Source organism: Protopterus annectens, chromosome 4.part0 (genome assembly GCF_019279795.1).
Source record: "Protopterus annectens isolate FY-2018-M chromosome 4.part0, PAN1.0, whole genome shotgun sequence".
Taxonomy (NCBI): Eukaryota; Metazoa; Chordata; order Ceratodontiformes; family Protopteridae; genus Protopterus; species Protopterus annectens.
In genome coordinates, this window is record NC_056733.1 from 388,675,891 (window position 1) to 388,700,472 (window position 24,582).

The window sequence follows — 24,582 nt, forward strand, 5'->3', positions numbered from 1 at the left end:
TTCTGTTTCTGAAGCAAATTCTTGGCGTTTTTCTTAGCAGGAAAATGTTCTTAATAATAGTAGTATAATTTGCTACTCCAATTGTAAGGCATTGTTGAGCACCTGAAGAATTTCTTGGGTATCTAATTCATGAAACCAAGGCAACGTGGATTATAACTATTAAGAATTATATGGTGAAAATTACAATCATGCATTTCTATGAGCCATTTTACAGTAAGTTTTATAGATTGGTCATCACTGATTATCCTTTTCGTGAATGGATAAGGGCTGTTGCACCTGTGGAATTTATCTGAAAAGGAAGATTGGAATACTAGGGAGGTTTGGTGAGTTGTCCATATTGAGCACTATATGCAGTTCTCAGTTGTGGGAAAATAGCTTTGTTTCTCCTTCCTGAATTCATTGCTTCTGTTACTGTAGACTTTGGGGTCTATGTCAGATCGACTTTTCAGAAACTTGAAAAAAATATCAGAGACCATGTGATCTAGTTTCCAAAAACTCGAATATCAAACCCCCCCCCCCCCAAAAAAACAAACAAAAATCTACCAACTCCAAGATCGCACTATAGTGAGGGAGAGAGTAAATTTCACAATCGTCTGTGTACCGCAATCTCCATTCAAATGCTTTGAGTTTTCAAAAACTCGATCATATGGTCGTGACCATATGGAGTTCGAGTTTCAAAAATTTGATCAACTGAGAGGGACCCAACCTTTGAGCTATATGACAAGTCCTTGCTTGTCTGAATACAAAATTAATCTGAAACTTTTTTCCTGCTCCACTGCTTACCGAGTAGCAGTACCCCTGATGGCCATTTGGCCCATTCATTCCACCTTTGAGTATGGCAGCCATCCAGCTGTGTAGGGCCATTATTTAGGCAGCCATCATTTTTTTATTTTTAGCCCTAACATCACCATGTGTGCACAATAACATGATTAGAGGTTCTGCATGTAGTGTCAGCGTAGGTATTCGCTCACTTCCATAAGTGATGTAATCCCTGAAGACTGCCAAACCATGAAGGAGGTACCACTCCTGTATTGTGCCCTTTTTCCACCAGGGACTGTGCCACAGAATTGTGCAAAATGTGCACGTGTTCCACTCCTTCCTGCAGGAGACAGGGAAGCCAGCAGTGCTTTGCCTCTTCTCCATTCCCTCTGCCAGAACAAGCAGGTGCCTAAGATGCTAATTGAATGCTGGTCACCTGGCTTGTAGTCAGGACTTTACCCCTCTGTGCTAATGGATGTGTAACATTCTTGCTTTGTGCTGTGTGATACAACTATGATTGGAATACTTTTCTTGTTGAACAGGAAAGGGTACATTACAGCATGAACAATGAAACTTCTAATACTGACAACATTGCACTTTGATATAGTATAATAATTGATTTTAATGACTGGCATAGCTTCCAGTGTCATTCTAAGTGGGTGCAGTATTTGTCCTCAATGGAGGATATAGTCTACAGACCACATTGCTTTGCCAAGGATGGTTTTCACCTGTCACCTCTGAGCTTTTGAATATTAATTAATCATTGTTATCCCCATAATGCCTTTTTTAGTCAATACCAAACTGACAAATATGCTAACAGCGAAAAACTTCCCAAGAAAATCTAAAGGTATTCTTGCTTAATGCCAGGAGTCTGTTAGAAACTCTACTCCCTCCATGCTGTCCTCCACTTAGAGAATGCAGACATCTGTGCATTTATCAAGCCATGGTTTAAAGATGTAGAGTGCACCTTTACACACATTTAGCCCAGCTACTACACAGGGAGGGAATAAAGGTGGAGGGTTCTCAATCTACATCAGTAACATCACCTCCAGTATGGTCAAACAGGATGACAGGCTTGAGCTTCTCCATATCCAGATTGTCATAGACAAAGTTCCATTCCGTATCCTTGCTTGGTATATACGTCCCTCCCTCTCTTTGACCCAGGAAACCCATAACAAATACTTAAATTTACTGGAAATACACACCATTCAACCCAATGCAATATTTTATGGGCAAATATAACTATTCCACTGTAAATTGGGAATCCTGCACAACCCCAGACCTGCAGGGCCAGAGATTTCTGGACTTTGTAAACACTAACACTCTGGGCCAGATAGTCCAATGGTCAAACAGGATGACAGGCTTGAGCTTCTCCATATCCAGATTGTCATAGACAAAGTCCCATTCCGTATCCTTGCTCGGTATATACGTCCCTCCCTCTCTTTGACCCAGGAAACCCATAACAAATACTTAAATTTACTGGAAATACACACCATTCAACCCAATGCAATATTTTATGGGCAAATATAACTATTCCACTGTAAATTGGGAATCCTACACAACCCCAGACCTGCAGGGCCAGAGATTTCTGGACTTTGTAAACACTAACACTCTGGGCCAGATAGTCCAAATGCCCACTAGGGGAGCAAACATAATGGACCTGTTCCTCAATAACATTGGTGGATGCTGCATCTACCTAGTGTAAAGTCCCCTCTGGTAAGGTTTGACCATAAAGCTGTTGTCTTTGAAATAAAAAAAAAATCTCAAGACCCAAAATAACCCTGTAGCATTTAGGAACTATTATAAGGCAAACTTCCTATAATTAAGTGACAACCTGACAAATTTTTTTACCCCTCTAGTCCATGAGAACATAGTTGCCTGTCTGGAATTGTTGACCGGTACTTTATGCAGTCATGTCAATAAATGCATAGAGACAGCTGTGCCTACCAGACATAAGCTCAAAACAAACTAAAAAAAAAAACAAAACAAGCCACCCTACTAAATATCAGTAGGCTGTACAACATAAGGAAGAAAGTCTTGGCAAAAGTCAGGAAATGCAACTCTTAGCAGGATAAAAATGTAAACAAAGTACTCAGAGGGCGCAGAGCTAGTTGTGAATCCAGCCACCTACTTGGAGCCTTAAGATATCGCAAATCTACTAGCTGACAAATTCATCTCCAATTTTACTTACCCTCTCTTTCCCCATCATTCCTCAAGAAGACCCATTGAACATAACCTAAACACCCCAAACCATCACTAGGGAACAAGCCCTAAATGCCAAGTCCAAGAACACCACACTGATGGGCCCTGCTAATGTCCCAGGATGCCTCCTAAATAGCATGAAAAACAACTTATCTAGACTATTAGAGTTACTATTTAACTGTAGCATCCAGTTAGGCTTCATGCCACATGAATGGAGAGCTGCAACAGTCATCCCTCTGCATAAGGACAGGTCTTTTATGGATCCCAGAAACTATAAACCTGTTTGTCTCACTGGTCTCATCTGCAAAACCATGGAAAGAATTATCATGGAAATGATTAATAATGACATTGGATACCTCTAGATACTAGTTCTAACCTAGTTTGGTTTTGTCAAGGGAAGATCATGCCTACTTAAGCTGGTAGACTTCTTTGAAAGGTCCCCAAGGCAGTGGATGGAGGCAGAATTGTGCATTCTGCCTGCTTTGACCTGGCCAAGATATTTCATGAAATACTCCTCTCTGGCATTGTAAATAAACTCATGGAATTAGGCATAACCTTTAATATAGGGCTACAGCATTTCCTGTGCTGATTGCCTCAAAGGCCTATCCCTATACTCTGTCTTCTAAAGACTGTTGACGGATGACCTATGTCTGACTTACAGGGCATCCCCGGATCCCACTATGGGACCCGTTTTTATTTTTTATTTTACAGTTTTTTTTATCGGGCCAAGAGCAGCCCATTTTTAATGGAGTTCTGGGGAGAAAAGCTCCACGAACAACAGTATAATATGAAGACAGTGCATTTACATTTATGTAATACTATTGAAGAATGATGCTATTACACAACATGGCAAAAAATCCACGATTGCAGTGAAAATAGTCAAAAAAGCAAAAGGTAAAATTACACACACACACACACACACACACACACACACACACACACACACACACACACACACACACACACACACACACACAAAAGTCAATTAAAATAAGAAAAATCCATTGGTGAATATTCCTGTTAGATTTGTTAACAATGTGAAATAATACAGGGTTGACATTACAGTTTTGCATAAAATCTTAGCAGAGTTAAAGTAGGATAGGAGGATAAGAGGTGTTAATTGTTGAATCTAAGAAGGGTGGGACAATAAAAAAAAAAGGTAGAGCAAGAGTAGGAGTAAATGTGAAAAATGAAGATGGTAGTACTCAGAGAGGCTCAGTATGATGAAGAGAAGAGAGAGAAGTAAAGGAGTGTGAGGCTCAGTATGATGAAGAGGAGAGAGAGAAGTAAAGGAGTGTGAGTAATGGGGGAAAAAAGGTGAGTCATATGGGATGAGAGCAGGAACATTCCCAGAGAGTTTTGAGATGGGAATGAAGCAGGGTCTTGTGGTTGTCAATAATACCAATAAGAGGTGGCAGGGAGTTCCAGAGGTGCACTAGGGAAAAGGATAGTAGGTGTTTGCCTGGAGGACGAGCAAGCTTGTGCAGTTCAAGCAAATTCTGGTAACTGGTTCTTAGAAGTCTGTTTGGTAGGTGCATCTTGAAGGAGGAGGCAAGGGAGGGGCAGATGGAGGGATTAAAGATGAGTTTATGGACTTAAGTAAGTTGAGTGTAGGTAAGATGGTTAGAAAGTTCAAGCCAATTTAGTTTGTGTTAGGGCATTGCAATGGTGGGAGGAGGCTTTATAGCCGGTAGCAAACTTAGAAATTTTGTTATAACAAGAGGACATCTTTGTTTGTAGAGAAGAGCGAAGTTTGGTAAGAAGTGGGGCACCATATAGGAGAGAAGGAATGAGGAACGTGTTAAAGAGTACAAGTGTAGTAGTGGGAGTGATGTAGCGGTTATGGCGGTAGAGCATGCCTAGTTTCTGGTGGGTTTTCTCTATATTGGTTAGTAGGTGGGTATCAGATTTTAACTGTTCATCAATAAGGACTCCTAGAAGCTTTGCATGAGATGCTACCTCGAGAGAGGTATGTTTTGACTAGTAATGGAGAATGAACTCTTGTTATAATGGTAATTTTTGAAGGGAAGAATAACATAATTTTAGTTTTTGATGCGTGGAGTGATAAGTGGTTGTCTATCATCCAATGTTCAGTATAAGAGAAAGAATCCTGAGTTCGTTTTAAGAGATTGGAGGTGGACGTGGTGGAGCAGATGATCGTAGAGTCATCTGTGTATTGAATCAGTTTAGCACTAGGAATGTTTTGGTGGAGGTCATTTATGAAAATGTTGAACAGTAGGGGACCCAATATGGAATCCTGGGGTACACCTGTAGGTGTATTAAGGAAGTAGGAGGTGGCTTTTTTCCATTTGACAGCTTGTCTGTCAGAGAAGCAACTAGAAAACCAGTTGGCAGAAGAGTGAGATAGATTTAGATTAGAGAGTTTAGATAGGAGAAGGTTATGGGAGATAGTGTCAAAGGCCTTGGATAAGTTCAAAAGTAGGGTGGGCACTAGACAGCTGGAATCCTGGGCTTTGTTGATCGAGGAAGGAGAGGAGAGCGTTTGTGGTACTGTGGCCCCATCTAAAACCATGTTGTGTGGGGGTAAGTAGGTGGTTGTTTGTGAGTTAGGGTCGAAGTTGAAGGTGGATACACTTTTTAGAACTTTTGAGATAGGGATAAGATAGCGATTTGCTGGAAATTGGGAATGCTGTTATTACCTCCTTTGTGAAAGGGAATGATATAGGCCTTTTTCCAGAGTAGGGGTACATAGTTTTCTTGGTTTATGAGAATGGAGATGGAAAAGGCGATGGGATCAGCAGCAATTTTGAGGAAGTAGGAAGAAAGGTCATCAAGGGCATTTGAGGATGGTTTCATTTTCCGAAGGAGTTTTTTTATGGTGGAGATAGGAATGGGTTTGATAGTGAAGGAAGGGGTTGGGAGGTGGTAGTGTTAGGGGGAGAGATAGGAGGAGGTGGAAGTGAAGCTTTGTTGGGGAAGGAAGTAGTTAGGTTGGCTACAGAATCAATAAAGTAGGAGTTAAATTGGGTGGCTAAGGAGAGGTCTGGGACATTTGGGTCAAGGCAGGGTTTTTCTCTTTTGCCAAGAGTGAGGAGGGTGGAGATGCCATTCCAGAATTTTTTGGGGTTGGTCTTGTGGTTATTTTGAAGGGAGGAGAAGTAGGATTTCCAGTCAGACGCAACAAGTTTTTTTACTTTGTTACATAGTAGCTTATATTCAGTCAGGGTGGTATGGGTTTTATTTTTCTGGTAATGTTTCCAGGCTTTTCTCACGGAGATGCATAATGATTGTAGCTTTTTTGCTTAACCATGGGACAGTTTTAATTCTTTTGGTTCTGGAGGGAGCAAGGATATTTAACAGGTCTAAGAATGTAGTATTAAAGTAGGCTACTGCATATCCACAAATCAAATAGCATCAGAACTAGCCGATAAAAGCACTTAAAAGATTGGTAGTTGGCTTAATGGTTAAGGTGTTTACCTCAGGCAAGAAGGTACAGGGTTTGATTCTCAGCTTTGGATAAAATGGCTGGGATTAAAATAACCTAATGGACAGATAGCTTAGTGCCTACCCTATAAACACATTCTCAAAAAAGTCAGAAAGGACAAAATTCACTAGTACCACCCTTCTTTACAGGGGTAGACAGTGCTCTGCTAACCGTGACCATTTAACTATGGTCAGTTAGGGTGCACAGCATTTTTGTTTCACAGCTAGGCTTATAAAGGCCCTAGAGCCATTAGCCTAGTAATCGCCAATGAACCTATGAAATCTTTCATGCTCTATAAATAGGGCATGTTTAGGAACAGGTATATGTCTCAGAGAATACATGTTCTCTGAAACAGGCTTCCTATCCATGTGAAGCAGAGTTTTTCTCTGACCTTATTCAAAGCATAACCTGGACCAGTGAATGGGAAATCAGCAATTCACCCCTAGTTTGTCACCCATGTTTCTAATGGATAGAGGCAAGCTATAAATATTTGATCACGCATGTCCTTAAAATAATTTCGAGGACACTAAACTTAATACATTTGTGATGCATGGTTAGGCTTAAAAAGGCTCTTGTAGTTATTAGCCTAGTGTATACCCATGTACCTGTGTTCTGAGAAAACTAATCCTGTGCGTTTCCTGGAGTGAGAGAGAAACAAGCTTTCATCTTCAGGTATACCTTCATTGGCAGAGTCCCTGATCATTTACTTTTGTCTCTCTACCCACCCCCTGGTATCCACCTGCCAGCCTGAAGAGGCTGCACCACTTCTTTGTGGTTGGATAGGCCTACCTTATATAACCATTGTTTGAAAGAGGCCTATTACTCGTACTAGCTACACAGCCAGGAGTGATCTTCACCTTCCACTGAGTGATACTGGCATATCCCACCAGACTGGACCCTGAAGGGAGACCTATCCTGCTTCTTTTAGTTGGTGGCCTCTGTCATTTGTGATGCAGGCAAGAAAATGTTTTCTGCTTATGGCCCTAAGCCCTATTTGCTGATATAACAGCACTTATGTCACCATGGAAAACCCTCCTATGTCCTCCTCTAGTGTATACATATGTCTACACACATGCTGTAGAGAGCTACCATCACTGGCTTTGCAGGACTAAGTTATGACCTCTTGGTTGCAAAATATTTGTTGACTGTAAGCCGTGGCTTGCTTGTGGTGAGTGGTTGATTGGGACCACTGCTCCCTCCCCCCAGGATGGGCAAGCCGGCACTGCTACCTCTCCCTACAACTTTTAAGTGCCTGAGATACTAGTCAAACTTGCCTCCTCTGGTTGAGGTCAGGGCTTCATCCTTTTGTGCCATAGAGTCTGGCATCCCTCAGCAGATATTTGCTATTCTAAAAATAAGGTCTTTGTTTTGATTGTCCAAATCCTGCCATATACTGTATTTTCTTACTTTCACCATTAGGATACTCTGACACACAAAATCCATGAGTGACTGATACCACCACAAAAATAACAAGCAGGTAGTCCATGGCGAATTGTAACCTACCTGGACTGAATATTGCTGCACTATTGCTATTATTGGTGCTATTGCATTCCTAAGATCACCTGGCAAATAAAACCTTAGCTGTCTACCCAACCCAGGAGACATTCTCTCCCCCCTCCTGCCCCCATCCCAATCTTAGGTGAGTAAGAACTTGATCCCCAAGTTATTTTTTTAATTACAAAAAAACTAGCGGAGAATTTCCAAGATATGTTTTTTGTTTATTTTTTATTTTATTTATTTTCTTTGCAAAATTTGATATTTTCCATATGTCTCGCAAAGTTATTTTTAATTTTTTTTTATTTTTACTCCATCACATTAGCTTTCGTATCCAAGTACTCATGCTGTAAGCAATCTTTCCCACTGATATGTAGCGGAAGTGATTACTTTGGTTATTGATTACCTGTGATGTCAGGTACTGTGTTATCTGCAAAGGGTATAGTGGCACGAGAATGCGCATTAAGATGGAGAAGGGTAAGTATCTTAAAGGCCAACTAATAGCATCTTCATTTCCAGTCCTTTTGCTCTTTACAGGTAAGAGAAGAAACAGGTGTAGGGCAGGCATAAAGAATAGCAGATGGAACATCACTGAGGGAAGGACTGAGAAAATGAGCCCATAATTTAGCATCAGTTCTCCAGTGAACACCATTGATTCAGCATCTGTTGGTCCAGTATTGACCAGTCTCTGACCCTTCACCAGCTGTAGTAACCCATGTCATGGTCCAACAGTTGCCTGTATTACCACAAGTGGTTATTGTGTTTTGTGCCATTCTGCTAAGTCTCTGATCCCGTTCCAGGTTTTCTTAGGTAGCAGATAGGTGACCCGTCAGGTGATTTGGTACTTAAAATACATACCTTCTAAACAAATCTCAAAACTTTAGAAAGAAAGCTAAAATAAATAATCGAAATTGAACTGCAATGAAATTCATAGTGGAAAGGCAAGCCCTTCCAAAAAAATGTGTATGTTGTAATTACATACGTTAGAACAGTGAAACCCTAAAGCAATAAAATAACAGTCTAATTTTTTTACATAGGCACCTACACATCTTTATATAAATATACATATAGTGAATCTTTAAACTTAGCTAATTCATCATAACATACATATATATATATATATATATTTTTTTTTTTTTTTTTTTGTCGTTTTTACATAAGCAGAATTGTGCTTTGCTGTTGAAGTGCTTCATTGAAATGAGTTTTAGTGCCTTTGCTTGTAATCCTGCAGATTAATTAAAAATGTCCCTTTGGTCCACTGCACTACTTGGGTATATTTTGAGACCTGCATTCCCCATGGTAAGTTATCATCTGACATCTTCCAGCTTTCAACTGGTATCCCTCTTATCCACTCTCAGAATGCAGTGTCTGCAATTTCAAGCATTAGTTGAAGTGCCAGAAAGTCTTGCGTTGGTACAGATGCTACAGGCTTTGGTCACAGTGTTGTTCTCCCAGTTCTGGTGCAGGAATGAATTTATCCGATGTGATTTATTTAGGGTTCTGTCCTCTGAGATGCTAACTGCCCATGCACCGTTATGGCCAATGTCAACTGTTTCTGCATGTTTTTTTGCATCATAAGGTGTGATGCTTTTCTACAGCTTTTGAAGAAAATGTGTTTTGGACCTCTGCAGTGCCTTCATGATATTTAACCTCATAAGACGTTCCTCCCTTCACTGGCTGTGGCATACAAACTTTGGATACAAGCTGTTATTTGAGCATCTTTTAGTTCAAGCAGCAGTGGCACTTCAAAATGTCTTTTCCCTAGAAGGGCACTGTCATGCATTTTAGGCATATTCATGTGTTAAGCAGGTAAGCACACTAATATTAGGCCTTTCTTTAGAGACAGCACTAGAACACTGTCTGGTTAAAGGACTAGAGGTGTTCCTCCTCCTGTCTGGCATCCTTGGGAAGTGATTTAGTTGTGTTTGCCATATTTTTCATTTTCACCACATCATTCATTCTGTTTGACTAGAGATGTACCTTAGGCAAAGGGATGCAGAGGGAACTGAATCTAAAATTTTAAGAGGTAGTGTCATTTAAGCACTCAACAAAATACATGGCCATAGCTTGACAATTGTAGCACCTAGAGGAATCCCATTTTCAAGCTCAGTCTGTCTGTGCCCCCCCAGAGTACAAGGTAAGGTACTAAACATGCTTGGGAGGTACATTTATGTGCCATCAGCTTTAATTTTGCAGACATTACATTATTTCACACATACTTCCAACATGATCTACTTGGTAAGACCAATGGATCACTAGAGAAGCTTCCTGACTGAAGTTAAAAAAAAAAAAAAATACTCTAAACATAAGTAGCTACAGTGGGCTGCCTCACTGTTTGAATCACTTATGGCTTCATAATTTAGAACACATAGATTTAGCTACTGTTTGTCTCCAGAATTTTTGCAAACTATGTGACAATGGACAATAGATACAGCAGCAATTAATTTACATTTAAAAGTACCACGACGCGTGGATTTCTGAGAAAAGTCTTTTTAAAATTTCCCTAAGAGAGTGGAATTAGACACAAGCAGAGACAATAGAATTGCCCATGTTAAGAATAGACCTGTTTTTACTTATTCGAGTAAATATTGGACAGGTCTGTCAAATTATTAAGAAACATTGGCCTATAGTTTTGTCAGACCCTGATGTCAAGAAAGTTACTGACCAGAAATTGAAGTTCAGTTTTAGAAATAATCTTTCCCTGAAAAGACAGCTCTGTTACAAAAATGTTGAAAGACTTTTCTCTGGAATCCACTAGTCGTGGCACTTTTAAATGTGGTACTTGTAGAGCTTGCAAATGTATATTTTCTTTTACCTCTTTGTTTCGTTAGCCTAGTGGTTCAAGTATATATTTTGACCATTTTGCTCATTGTGGAAGCTTTGATCTTGTTTATATGGCTATTTGCACTGCTTGTGATGCGTTCTATATAGGAAATTTGAACCATACTCTTAGGGACAGGATTTTAGTGCATGTTTATGATATTCAAAGGAATAGACACACCAATGCTTTGGCAAGACATGTCTGAGCAAGAGGTGTTGGACATTCATTTACGTTTTTTGTTTTATAGGTAGGTAGTCTGAATAATAGGGGTGGTAATATTATAAATGTTACTGAGCAAGGAGAACAGAAGTGGATTCTGAAGCTTAAATCTTACTGTGAACCAGGCTTAAATGATAAAATGAATATTAAGCCTTTTCTTAAGAGTTATGCACTGTAGCATTGAGTGGGTGTTATTCTTTGGAGGCTTGGCTTTTATAAGCTAGTTTACTGGTTGGATTTTTTTTCTGTGTTTGATGACATCATTGATCAGCAAGTCTTTTCTGGTGTTTAATTGTACTGATTATTTAAACTCTTGTTTTGATGTTTTTTTTTTATGGTCTGAAGAAAGAATATTTTCCAAAAGCGCTAACCTTGTTTCTTTAACGAAATTTTTATTAAACTGCTGGATCCGTAGCCGTGGTTGTTTGGAGTCATCCTTTGTTTCTCTGTAAGTTTTATGTATCACCTTGTCTTTTCATACCAGTCCCTTCTTTCTCCCCACAGATTGTATTCCGAGTAATATCAGTCAAAATATTCTTTTAACAGCCCCCCCATGTTACATGCAGGAATCTACAGGCTGCTGCTTTAGTAAAAACAACACGGGAACCACCAACTGGTAAAACAAAGTAGTGAGTCAGTAACGGAGTAATCCAAGGCACTGAGTAGTCCCGGTACAGAATAATAATATGGTAAAAAATAAAAACACCAGGTTGAACTAAAACAGGAACCAAGTTTAATTAAGCGCTTTTCGTTTGCTGAATAAGCAAACTTCCTCAGACAAATTCCACAGTACCGCAATGCACTATTTAAGAACACTGAACATCAACAATTAACAATTAATTGGAAACAGTTGACTCTAATTAAAAGACAAATGCACTAACTAAAACATGTCTATTAATACAAATAAAAATGTGAGTGGATTTGTCAGCTACCAAGCAGGGATTCTGAAAAACACAATAATAATTTTAGAATAGAAAATAAAAATAAATATAAATATAAAAAGCATATGTCACCTACTCTAAACCATAACTATCCCTACTACGATTTAGGATAATTAAGGGGCTTTACTTGCTAGTAAAAACACCCACATAAAACCTCATATACAAGGTGTTAAATCAGAAATCTCCCGTACCCCAAACGTCCAACAAATCCCTATAAATGTACATGTCTGCAGCATGTAATATATTATATGATAAAAAGTTAAACACCTAAAAGGTAAATCGTGGTGTACTTGTGAGGGACCTATCTTTTTAAACTTGCGATACTACGTAGACTGGATATAGAACAAGTTTCATTCAGACCTGGGTTATGATATGCTTCCAGTCTGATCTGCCAATGTAGTTCAAGTTCAAGTAATTTAAGTTCCATTGGTCCACCTCTAATGTCCTGGCCAACCTGATCTATCGCAATAAATTTAAACTGATGGGAGGGAAATTCGAGGATGTGCCTAGCTAGAGCATTGGTTACTTTGCTTTAGTGTCCAGATAAAAACATTTAGGTCTGCAGAGACATTCTCATCTCTTTGTGTCCACGGTGAAGAGGGTAAGTAGGAATCCAAGCAAAGCTTGTCTCTTTCATTAACGTATTGCATAACATTTTGCTACTCTGAATTTAGCAAACATGTTGCCAGATAACACAGAGCTCCACTCTACAAGAGTAGTGACAACTGCTGTGTAATGCTTCAGAAATGTTTCTTTGGAGAAGATTTGTGAAGCAATCACTTAGTATAGAACACGCCTTTACAAAATATTACCAACTCAACCTAATATATAGTTCAGGATTTCTTTCCCTTCAGTATTATTGAAGGAAGTTAAGACACTGGGGGGAATGAGTGGAGCTACCGTCCAGACAGCCTGTTTTCCTTGGGAGTGTACCAAACCATTCTTGCAGAGAGAGTGTTTAGACTTTGGACAGAAATTTTCTGAGGTACTTACCTGCAAAACTGGATCTGTGATATTACGCCACAAGTTGTATAACTCTCTCTTCCTCCTTCCCTCATCTTTGTCTTCACTTCCTTCAAAGTGCTGTAAGTTAAGATGTCCTTCCGTATCACTGTTGCAGTATTCTTCATCTAAGGGATCTCTTACCAGGGATAGCTCAGTGTTCGCTCAGTATACCAAAGCCTTCAGTCTTATAGGCACCATATGTCACATGTATGTTTCTTGTGCAAGATGTAGGGCATAAGGGTGATTTATGGATGCAAACACTCAGAACTTTGGCGCCAGTGTGAATGCCATTATCATCTGTTGGTCTGAACATCCTTCTGCTGTGATGGTTACCAAGCTGTTTTCTCAGAGAAGTGCCCTGTTTGGGTTTCTTCGTTTTTTATTCTTGTTTGGTATTGTGTTCATGTCATCCAGAAAGGGAACTTGTCAGTGAGGTAGAGATATTCCCCATAAAGACCGTAATGACCAGCATCTTTTTTGTTTGAGTGCTTCCTGTGTTCATAAGCAGAGTTGTATGTGCCAGGCGTTTGTGCCTAAGACCCTACATAGTCACCTCTACTCTTTGTCCATATACCTGGAGAACCAGTGTTTTAAATTGTTGGCTCAAGGTGCCATGGTGGAATCCTCCTGTCCTGAGGGCCAGCCATCTGCCAAGAAGGCAGCCATAAAAGTCAGGCCAGATCTGGCTGCTGTCCAGCCTACCTCGGACATTTCTCTAGATGCTGGTGAAAGCCCTGAAGACCATCCTGTGCTTGCTTAGGACTCCTATGTCAGGATTCAGATTTTAGTTGGGGAGGGAATTCTTACCAAAATTAGAGTCGCGTCGGGAGTCTGACCCTCAGAGGGTGTTTTGAGAGGATGTTCTGCAGAAAAAGGAACAGAAGACCAGGCATCTTTCCTCTGTTGTGAAGGATCCCCAACGTGAATGGCAGGATTTCAATAAGGATTTATTTAAAGCTTTGATGGCCTTGAAGCCATCTCAGGGGGTCCCTGTTCCTATTTGCTCCCCTCTCCACTTCACCTTCCCCCAGTCGTCCAGTCTTGTCCAGAAGCCTAGAGAATTGGATTCCTCAGATGAGGATTTGAACTCTGTGGAAGACTACTTAGCCTATTCTTCCCAAAGTCCTTCCCCCCCTTGGACTGCAGTTCAGAGGAACATGATTCCTTAGGGATACCATTGCCTGTATGATGGACTATTTTAAGTAAGATTTTTCCCAGGTCTCTGATAACTGAAAAACAGGTAGTATGAGCTCCTACAGATGGAGTGTACCAAACCATGTACTGTTCTTTCTGCTCTGGCTGCCCTTTGGATACCCTTTCAGCAGTGTCTGTAGCCCCTGGCTCTGTCTCCTCTACCAAAAAAGTCAGATAGGTTATACAAGGTTCCTGAGAATTACAAATTTCTTTATAAATGCTCTCCTGCTGACCTTTCTATAGTGTCAGTCTGTCTTGACAAGACATCCAAGTTGTTGCCCTCTACCAAACTGATGCCTTTTGATAAAGATAGTAGGACCATGGAAAGGTTGGGCAACATTTGCAATGCTGCCACTTTGTCCTTGAGGGCCATTAACTACCAGACCTATGTGACCAGGTATGTTTTGGCTCTCCTTTCCCTGGTTGCTAAGGTCTTTTTTGACCTCCCTAAATCTGAGGGAAGGCATCTGCCCTTTCTCTGTTGGGCTCCACTTCTCAAGTTGCATGCCATTCAAGGAAATGCTGCTATGATGCAGCTGATGCCTTTTAGAGGGCTGCTACCTTGGTTCAGTCATGAGATGTTATCCTTTGCTACTTCTTCAGGCTTTGCCTGATGACATCAAGGCCAAACTTTTGGATGTTTCTTTGGATAATAAATGGCTTTTTGGAATTGCTGCTGCTGACCTATTTCAAGTTCCTCCAAGGTAAGGGCAAAACCTTGCAGGAGCTGAAACTTTTTTTTTTTTGTTTCTCCTGTTACTAAGATGTTCTTCATCTCACATTGCTGCAGTCCTGACACTTGGGTAGTCCGCTGTCCCAGTCGGCCCGAATACCAAAGTATAAGGCTGACGTCGGTCAAGGCGCATTAGTCTGACGTCAGGACGTCAGGGTACAAATGCGCATGACCGACGTCATTTCCTCAGTCTTTTTTGCCGCATGGTCCGATGCAGAAGCAGTTTTGCAAGTGCAGGTTGGCGTTCTGAGATTTTCCGAAGTCGGAGTTTCAGACCGAATCCAAGTTGGCTAAGTACCCCGTTGGGGAATATTTTGGTTTTTTCTTGCCTCAGTATTTTACCGGATGTCAGAAAAAGTGAATAACTGTATTTCTTGTGGGAAACAGATACCTCATAGGGATTACCATACCTTGTGTATACCTTGCTTAGGGCCTGAGCACGACGTTGTTGGCTGTCGCTCTTGTGCTAGATTTAACAAACGCACTATAAAGAGAAGATTAGATTGTGCCAGGTTAGTTTTTGGGAAGCGGTGTAATTATAAAATGCCGTCGGATGCTCCGACGCCCGCTTCGTCAAAAAAGCATAAGGACAAAACAGCAAAGCCTAGGCTGGAAGAACCGTCCGTACCGGACGTCTGTTCTTTAGAGGGCTCGGTGGAGCCAGAGGTTCAGCCAGAAATTTCTTTGGAATCCCAGGGAGAGACTTTATTACTGCAAGATGTGACCTCTCCGGAGGTAGGCCAGGCGGAAGGGGCTTCTCAGGTAGCTGTTCTTCCCTCCCTTCCTAAGGTGGTTAGGCCCTCCCCTGCTGTTTCCAAGGCTTCTCCCAGGGGCAGGCCAGGTTTTGTTTCAGGTGTTTCCCCTAGTTCTTCAGGGTCTGTACCTAAGAAGCATATGCTTAAGATGGCAGAAGATTTGATTACAATGATTAGAGGTTCTATGCCCCCTCCTGATAAGAGGCCTACGGTGGAACCTGAGCTTGGGAGTTTTGAGCAGTGTTCGGATGCTTCTGAGTCTTCGGCTGAAGACTTGCAGGAGTATTCCCCTTACTCTGATTCTGATGTTGATGATTCTACTCCTTCTGCTTCTCCTCCTGAGGATTTTTCATTTTCAGAGACTCTTCATTCTATGAGGGAGCATTTTAAATGGCAAGGTCAGGATTTCTCTGATTCCAGGAAAAGGCTTAGGGAATTTTTGTTTCTACCCCAGCATAGGCCTTTAGCTATACCTCCTGTTCTAGATGTGGTGGAGGATGTTTTTGCAGAGGCTTCTCTGAACCCTGATTCTTTGCCTCCTGCTCCAGTTAAACCGGATAGATATTATAGGGTGCCTGAAGCTCATAAGTATCTTTTTAAGAGCCCTAGGGCAGACCCAGAAACTGTTTCACAGGGGCCTAAAGGTGTTAAGGCTTCTGTTGTTAAAAATCCTGTTCCTCCAGATAAAGAGGCGAGGGCTTTGGATAGATGGGGAAAGAAAGTGTATACTTCTTCCACTTTGGCCATGAGAGCTTTGAATTGCCAGTTTCACATGTTGAAATACCAAAATTATCTCCTTTCACAATTAAAGTCTAAGGTGGATGCTTTGGCGGAAGGTATTGAGTGTAAAGAGTTGCAGGATTTAGTTCATGTTTCTGAACAGGTGGGTAAGCACTCTTTGCAATGTGGTTTTGATGCTGTGCAGGCCTCTTCGAGGGTGGCTGCCACTGGTTCGGTTCTTCGCAGGCACGCCTGGTTGAGGGATCAGAATTTAGCTGAGCATGTGAAGACAAGGATTTTAGATGCTCCTTTACAATCTGATGTGTTGTTTGGTTCGCCTGTGGAAGCAGTTCTAAAGAAAATGGAAGACAAGGCTAAGTCTATGCAGACTGTTAAAGATTTTTGCAGGTTCAGCCTCCAAGTTTAGTAGAAATTGGCCTACCAAGGGGTGGACATATCCTGCTTATGATTCCCAGTCTAGGGGTAGGTCTAGACGTGGTAGGGGCAGAGCTCAAGGTTCTTTTAGACCTAGAACAGGGAGTTCACCTGCTCAGTCTTCTGGTGAGGGCAGGGGTCAGTCCTTTCGTAAACAGACACAATGACCTGCCTTTTCAGCTGCCAGAATCTTCTCGTCTGGCAGCACCTTTGGGAGGAAGGTTGGCACTTTTCAAAGAAAACTGGAGTTTAATTACCCAAGACAGATGGGTATTGGATATCATTCACCACGGTTACAGGTTTTATTTCCATACCTTGCCTCCTTTCAAAGGCATGCCAGACATTCCTCCTCAACAAAGGAAAGAGGCTCACAAGCAAATTTCTCTGTTACTCCAAATAGGGGCCATTCAGCCGGTTCCTGTGCCAGAAAGGGGCCTAGGATTTTATTCACACCTGTTCCTAGTACCAAAAAAGGGGAACACGTGGAGACCAATTTTGGATTTATCTATCCTCAACACTTATCTGGACATTCCCAAGTTCAAAATGTTGACGTTACAATAGCTTTTACCTCTGCTGGGCAAAGATCACTGGATGGTAACTTTGGATCTTAAGGAAGCTTACCTTCATGTTCCTATCAGACTGATTTGCAGGAAGTATCTGCGTTTTCGAGCTGGGAATTCTCATTATCAGTTCTCTGCATTGCCCTTTGGCTTATCTACTGCACCCAGAGTATTCACAAAGGTTCTGGCTCCAGTGATAGCTCTCTTCAGGCTAAAAGGAATACAAATCTATCCTTATTTGGACGATTGCCTGATTCTGGCTCAAGGAAGGGACGTGCTTCTTCAGCATTTGGAATATGTGATAGCAGTGCTAAGATGCCTAGGGTATTCTGTGAACGAAATAAAGTCCAGTCTAGTACCCTCTCAAGACATGTGCTTTCTGGGTGTGAGACTGAATACAGCAGCCCAGATGGCCTTTTTAACCCCGGACAAACAACAGAATCTTTCTCTTTACTTCCATCAACTTTCTCATCAGTCCGGGCTGACTGCAAGGACAGTCCTTCAAGCCTTAGGGTTCATGGCATCTTGTATTCTGGTGCTTCCCAATGCCAAACTGCATATGAGGAAGCTGCAATGGTATCTCAAAAATGTTTGGACACAGCACTGCCAGGATTTGGACACTGTCATTCAAATAATACCTTGCATTCAAAAGGAATTTTTGTGGTGGGCTCAGGAATGTCACCTAAACAAGGGACTCTCTGTGACCCGGCCAGAGGCGAGTCAGATTCTAACGACAGATGCCTCAGACACAGCTTGGGGAGCTCATCTGAATGGAAAGTGGATACAAGACAAGTGGCCTGCCAGACTGCAGCATCTACATATCAACATGAAGGAGATGTTAGCAGTCCAGTTTGCATTACTGGCTTTCAAGGATTTACTTCTTCCAGGGCAGGTGTTGATTCTAACAGACAACACAACTGTCATGTGGTACATCAACAAGCAAGGGGGAACACATTCTTATCCTCTATGCAGGCAAGCAATGATTTTGTGGGAGACTGCGTTAAGCTTGCAACTGAATCTTCAAGCAAGGTTTCTGCCAGGGGCACAGAACTCCTTAGCAGATGTGTTAAGCAGGCAAATCATGGATCCCCACGAGTGGAAACTGGATCTTCATGTATTTCAGAAATTGACAGTGTCATGGGGAACTCCAGACATAGATCTGTTCGCTTCTCCACTAAACCACCAGCTGCCAAAGTTTTGCACGAAAAGGTTTCATCACACAGCCTGGAAAGTGGATGCTCTTTCTTTCAGTTGGGAAAATCTTCATGTGTATGCCTTTCCACCTCTGCCTCTCCTCCCAAAGGTACTCCTAAAGGTCAGACAAGACAAGCCAAGGATGATTTTAATAGCTCCAGATTGGCCTCGGCAGCACTGGTACCCATTGCTGAGGAGTCTGGTAAGGAAGCCTCCATGGCCCTTACCTTTGATTCCACACCTATTGTCTCAGAAGGACGGGCATCTACTCAATGTCAAGCTTCACTCTCTTCATCTAACAGCCTGGCATATTCTGTTTTAAGCCATAGCAGGTCTCAGCTTCCTCAACAAGTTTTGAATGTGATTATGGAAGCCAGAAGACCTAGTACAAGGAAAGTGTACGCAGAAAAATGGAAGAGATTTTTATTTTGGAGTGCAGCAAAGGATTTGGATGTTTCTGAGCCAAATTTGAGTGTGGCTCTTCAATATCTTACTGAGTTATTGGACAAAGGTTTGTCTTTCTCTTCCATTAAGATTCATGCTGCCGCAATTTCAGCTCACTATGATTGTGACCCACCATTGTTTTCTCATCCTTTGTTCAAGCAATTTCTTAGAGGGGCAAAGAATATAAGACCCCCACGTAGAGCTCCTACTCCTGCTTGGGACCTCAATTTTGTGTTGGAGAAACTCACTCTACAACCTTTTGAGCCTGCAGCTACTGCTGAATTGAAATATTGGTCATGGAAGACTGCATTTTTGTTAGCCATTACCTCTGCAAGAAGGGTGTCTGAATTGCAGGCCCTTATGGCGGTTGAGCCTTTCCTGATTTTTCATAAGGATAGGGTATCTTTACGTACTAATCCTTCCTTTATGCCTAAAGTGGTTTCTAGTGTGGCTTTAAACCAAACTATTCATTTGCCTACCTTTTATGCAAATCCCCAAAATAAGGGGGAAAAGATTTTGCACACTTTAGATGTACACAGGCAATTACGTTATTATTTAAGCAGGACTAAGGATTTTAGGCAGTCTCAGCAGTTGTTTGTTTCTTTTGCTTTGAGTTCTCAGGGTAAGCCTGTGTCAAAACAAACTATTTCTAAGTGGATTGGGTTTTGCATTACTTTCTGTTACTCCCATCATGGCAAAGAGATTCCAGCTGGGATTAGGCCTCATTCCACTAGGGCTACTGCCGCTTCAACAGCATTTCTAAGGGGGGTGGCAACGAAGGATATTTTGGAGGCAGCTACTTGGAGTTCAGTGCATACTTTCTCCAAGCATTACCATCTTCCTCTCTACTCTAAATCTAGGGCTGGTTTTGCCACTGCTATTTTACAGGGCATGTTGTCAGCTCCTGCTTCTTTGTGATTTGCCATCCTCCCTTACCTCTGCTTTGGGATTCTACCCAAGTGTCAGGACTGCAGCAATGTGAGATGAAGAACATAGTACAGTTTTGTACCTACCATAAATGTAGATGTTCGAAGATCCACATTGCTGCAGTCCAATTTACCCTCCCTCCTTCCCCTCTGTGTTTAGGGGTGGTTGTGTGGGTGGGATTGTACCTTTCTGACTTTGTATATAGTGTACATATATTTGGTACAGTGGTGTTTGGTGTGTTGTTGATTTTTGGTTTGGCCTTATCTTTTTAGGGTCTTCTGACATCTGGGGCAAGAAAAGACTGAGGAAATGACGTCGGTCATGCGCATTTGTACCCTGACGTCCTGACGTCAGACTAATGCGCCTTGACCGACGTCAGCCTTATACTTTGGTATTCGGGCCGACTGGGACAGCGGACTACCCAAGTGTCAGGACTGCAGCAATGTGGATCTTCGAACATCTACATTTATGGTAGGTACAAAACTGTACTTTTCAGAGGAACCATCCTTCAAACTCTTCCTTTGTTCAGAGGCAATCCTTCCCTCCTACTAAAGGTAAGAAGGGTTCTAGGTGTGTACCTCCTGCTAAGTCTACTCAGACTCCTTCCTCCCAGAAACCTTACTTTCATTATAAGCATGATTCTATTTGATGGTTGACTTTCCCCTCCCCTCGGCCAGGTCCCCTTGTTCTCTCTATCCCAAAGTGGCTTTGGATCACGTCAGATTATTGGGTTATGTCCATTATCTGTCGGGGATATTTCATAGTTTGGAAGTCCCATCCTTCCTTTTTAGGCATTCCTTAACCTCCTTGAGAACAGCTTTCTCATTTCACAGAGGTCCTTCTCCTTTGGATCAGGGCACCATTCAGGCCATGCCTCTCACCCAGGTTGGGAAGGGATTTTACTCCAGAATGCATTTGGTCTCCTGAAAAGAAGGTTACATAGAGACCAATTCTGGGTCTCTCCCTACTCAACACTCTCTTCAAGATTCCTTTTTTTTTTTTTTGGATGTTATCCCTTTAGACATTGTTTCCTCTTCTACTTCCGCAAGACTTTATGGTTTCTCTATATCTCAAGGATGCATACCTTCACATCTCCATTCATCCTGCTTTCAGGAAAGTTTTAAATTTCTCTCTCTTCCTTGCATTTTCAGATGGTCTTCGTGTTTCACTGTTACAGTCATCACATTTGGGTTATCCCTGCCAGGGTAGCCCTTGCTCTCTGGTCTCTCTACTGCCCCAGGGTATTCACCAAATGCCTCGCTCCTGTCATTGCTTTTTGCAGTCTTTGAGTTATACAGATTTTCCCTATCTAGACAATCTGCTTATTCAAGCTCCTTCTCCCAGCAGTCTGCTACAGAATCTGCATTTTACCACTTGCCTATTACACAGTCTAGGTTCACCATAAACCTCCAGAAAATGGTTCTTATGCCTTCCCTGGATCGTGTTTTCCATGGATGCAGACTTCAGACAGTTCCCATGTTTGCATCTCTTCCTGCCCCAAGCTTCTGTCTCTGATGGCCTTTTTCCAGTCTCTTCTTCCTTTGTTGTCTGTCATAGCCAGGGAATTTCTCAGGGTCTATGTTGGAAACTTCAGTGGTACCTCAGATCAGTCTAGCTCCAACATTGCCACCCCTGGAGTTCATGGTTCCTTTTTCTTCCTTTGCTCAAGCTTGAGCTTCAGTGATATATCAACTCATTCTCAATTCAGGACTTGCTTTTGAAGCTCCAGTTCCCACTCGGGAGCTTTCTATGGATGTCTCAGACAGGAGGTAGTAGCTTTTTGTAGCCCCCTAAGGGTCTAGGGTCTCTGGCCTTCTTGTCAGAGGTCAGACAGTATCAACATAAGAGATCATTGTTTGCTTCTGGCTCTGCAAGCCTTTCCCTCCCTCTTTCATCCTGGGTCTCAACATTTTTACAGATAATACCACAGTGATGTAGTATATCAACAAGCAGAGGGGCATGAGCTCTTGTCTTTCTTGCAGACTAGCTCTTCAGGTCTGGGATCTAGCTATCCAGTATCTAGTGACTCTTCAGGTGGTTTACATTCCCTCAGAGTACAGTCTCGTGACAGACTCTTTGAGCAGGTCTGGAACACAAGCCTGTAAATGGATGTTTCACAGAGATATGTTCCTGGACATCATTCTTAAGTGGGGTATTCCCTCAGGTTGATCATTTTGCCTCCCCTCTAAACAGACACCTTCCTCTATTCTGTTCCAGAATCCCAAGTTCCCTGACTTGGATAGTGGACACCCTGTCTGTCCCTTTGAAGGGAATGTTTTTGTACGCATCCCCCCTTCCCCTTTTGCCATGAGTTCTGCAAAAGATTAGGCAGGACTGTCTATCTGGTGACTCCCCTTTGGCCGAGATAGCATTGATTCCCCCTTCTTTCTTACTTGGCATAGGGCAATCATCACAAGTTACCTCACCAGGTGGATCTTCTCACACAAGACAAGGGGTCTGTCATCCATACTCACCTGTCCACTCCTCAAGTGACACTTTAGTTGGTAGGATTTTGATCCCTTTTAGTCACCTCTTTATTGACAATGTGCTTCAGATTCTGCAGGAGGCCAGGAGATGCAGTACCAGAAAATCATGCATGTCCAGATGGAAAAGATTTTCTGTCTGGTGCATCTCTCACCATTAGGATCTCCTATCAGTGGAGGTTCTGTCTTATTTGTGTGATCTGCTACATGCTGGGTTGGCATAATCTTCAGTTAAAGCTCATTTGTCAGCAGTTTCTACTTGTCTGCCCTTGAATCCTCCTCTGGCCTCTAGATTTGAGGTCAAGCAATTCCTCAAATGTGTCCTTCATACCAGGTCTCCTAGAAAGTTGATTCTGGCTTCTTGGGACCTCATTTTTGTTCTTGAAAAATTGAGCCAGGCTCCTTTTGAACTTGCTTTTTAACTTACTTACAGGATTGTACTTGGAAGGATGTTCTTCTTTTGGCTTTTAGTTCAACCAAGAGTGTGTTTGAACTTCAGGCTGTCATGGCTATTCCTACTTTTTTAGTTTTTTCATGGAGACAAGGTGTCTCTTCATACTAATCCTTTTATGCCCATGGTGGTCACTGAGTTGTCCCTTAATCAGTCTGTTATCTTCCCTCCTTTTTTTTTTTTTTTCTCTGTTATCTTCCCTCCTTTTTTTTTTCCTTCTCTGCAGTCTGCCAGTGAGAAGGTTCTTCACACCTTCGATTTGGATAGATGGCTCAATATTATTTAGACAAAACTAAAGATATTTGCAGATCTGAGCAGCATTTTGTTCCTTTTTACCTCAGGACTAGGGTGGCTGAGGTGGTGCAGCGATTAGCCTTGCCGCCTCGCAGCAATAGGTTCTCTGGTCTGCATGTCCTCCCTGTGGTTGTGTGGGTTTCCTCCTACATTACAAAGACATGCTACGGGTGGATTGGGCACTCTAAATTGGCCCTAGGCCTGAGTGCGTGCACGTGTGTGCCTTCTGTGGAAGGTTGGGCACCAGGCTGGCAACTCAACACCATAAAACTCCACTGCCAATCATGAGCGGATGGGTGATCCACTGTGGCGACCCCTAACCGGGAAAAGCTGAAAGAAGACGACGACTTTGGGTGTGGCTGTTTCTAAGTAAACCATCTTCTCCTGGATTTCTAAGACCAATTCCTTCTGTTATTCTTTTCATGGCAATTTTCTCTCCTTGTCTGTGAAGGCACATTCTACTAGGCAGTTGGCTCCTCTGGTGCCTTTTTAAGGGCCTGGATAGTAATTCTGTCCTTGAGGCTGCTACTTGGTCCTCTCTTCCTACTTTCACTAAACATTACAAGTTGGATGTTATTTTCGGGGCCAGAGCAGGTTTTGCCAGGGCTGTTCTGAATGTATTTGTGGAGGGTTCATTTGTGCCGTCTTCCTCCCAAACTTCCTCGTGAGCTCTTGTACTCTCCCTTGGGTGAAGAATACTGAGGCCATGATATGGAAGGACAATTTTATCATAACAGTAGATGTCCTTCTCTACACTGCTGCAATATTCGCTCCCTCCTTCCCCCTCTGTCCTGACTCTTGCCCTGCATTCTGTTTCCCAGCTGTCCAAGGGGCCCTTTCTCCCTTTTTCTTTCTTTATTTTTCCTTCTGCATGCACATGTTCCTCCTTGTCACTGAGAGTGTGGTAGTCCTCCTGGGACTTCTTCAGGTCTTAGTATTTGCATGTGTACGTCACCTTTATGCCCTACATCTTGTGTGGGGAGCATACATGTGACATATGGTGCCTATAACAACTGAAGGCTTTGATACACTGGCCGGATGTTAGGATATCCTTGGCAGGAGATCCTTTATGTGAAGAGTACTACAACAGTGAAGGGAAGGACCTCTACAGTTATGGTGATATTTTATACACTGTACTTTATACCCTGATGAATGATGATATTTACTGTAAGAATGTGACAGAGTGCTGGGGAGATCAAGTCGCATAGACCTAAGGGAGGTTTAGAGCCTAAGAAATTTTACTTGCCTATTGATCCTCTGTCTGGTGGCACCAATTTTAACACTTGCAGCCAGTGTATATTCTCAGGAATCCAATGTTTGAAAACAAGCAGTAATCTGTTGAATAGGGAGTGATTGTAAAGGACACTGGAACGGGTTGTGGTTTGACATAAATAAAAAACATAATTCAAGTAACTTAATTATTAATCACCTGTTGGCTCATATAAAGTGTAATCAGTTCATAATCTTACATAGAATTGTGCAGTGGTGTGGCTAATTAAATATAGT

General features: G+C 42.0%; 1 protein-coding gene across 1 annotated transcript in view; it reads left to right on the forward strand.

Annotated features, from left to right (window-relative positions):
- SLC15A4 (solute carrier family 15 member 4) overlaps positions 1 to 24,582 on the forward strand; it is a 1,071,506-nt gene that overhangs the window by 197,733 nt on the left and 849,191 nt on the right. The window lies entirely within an intron of this gene.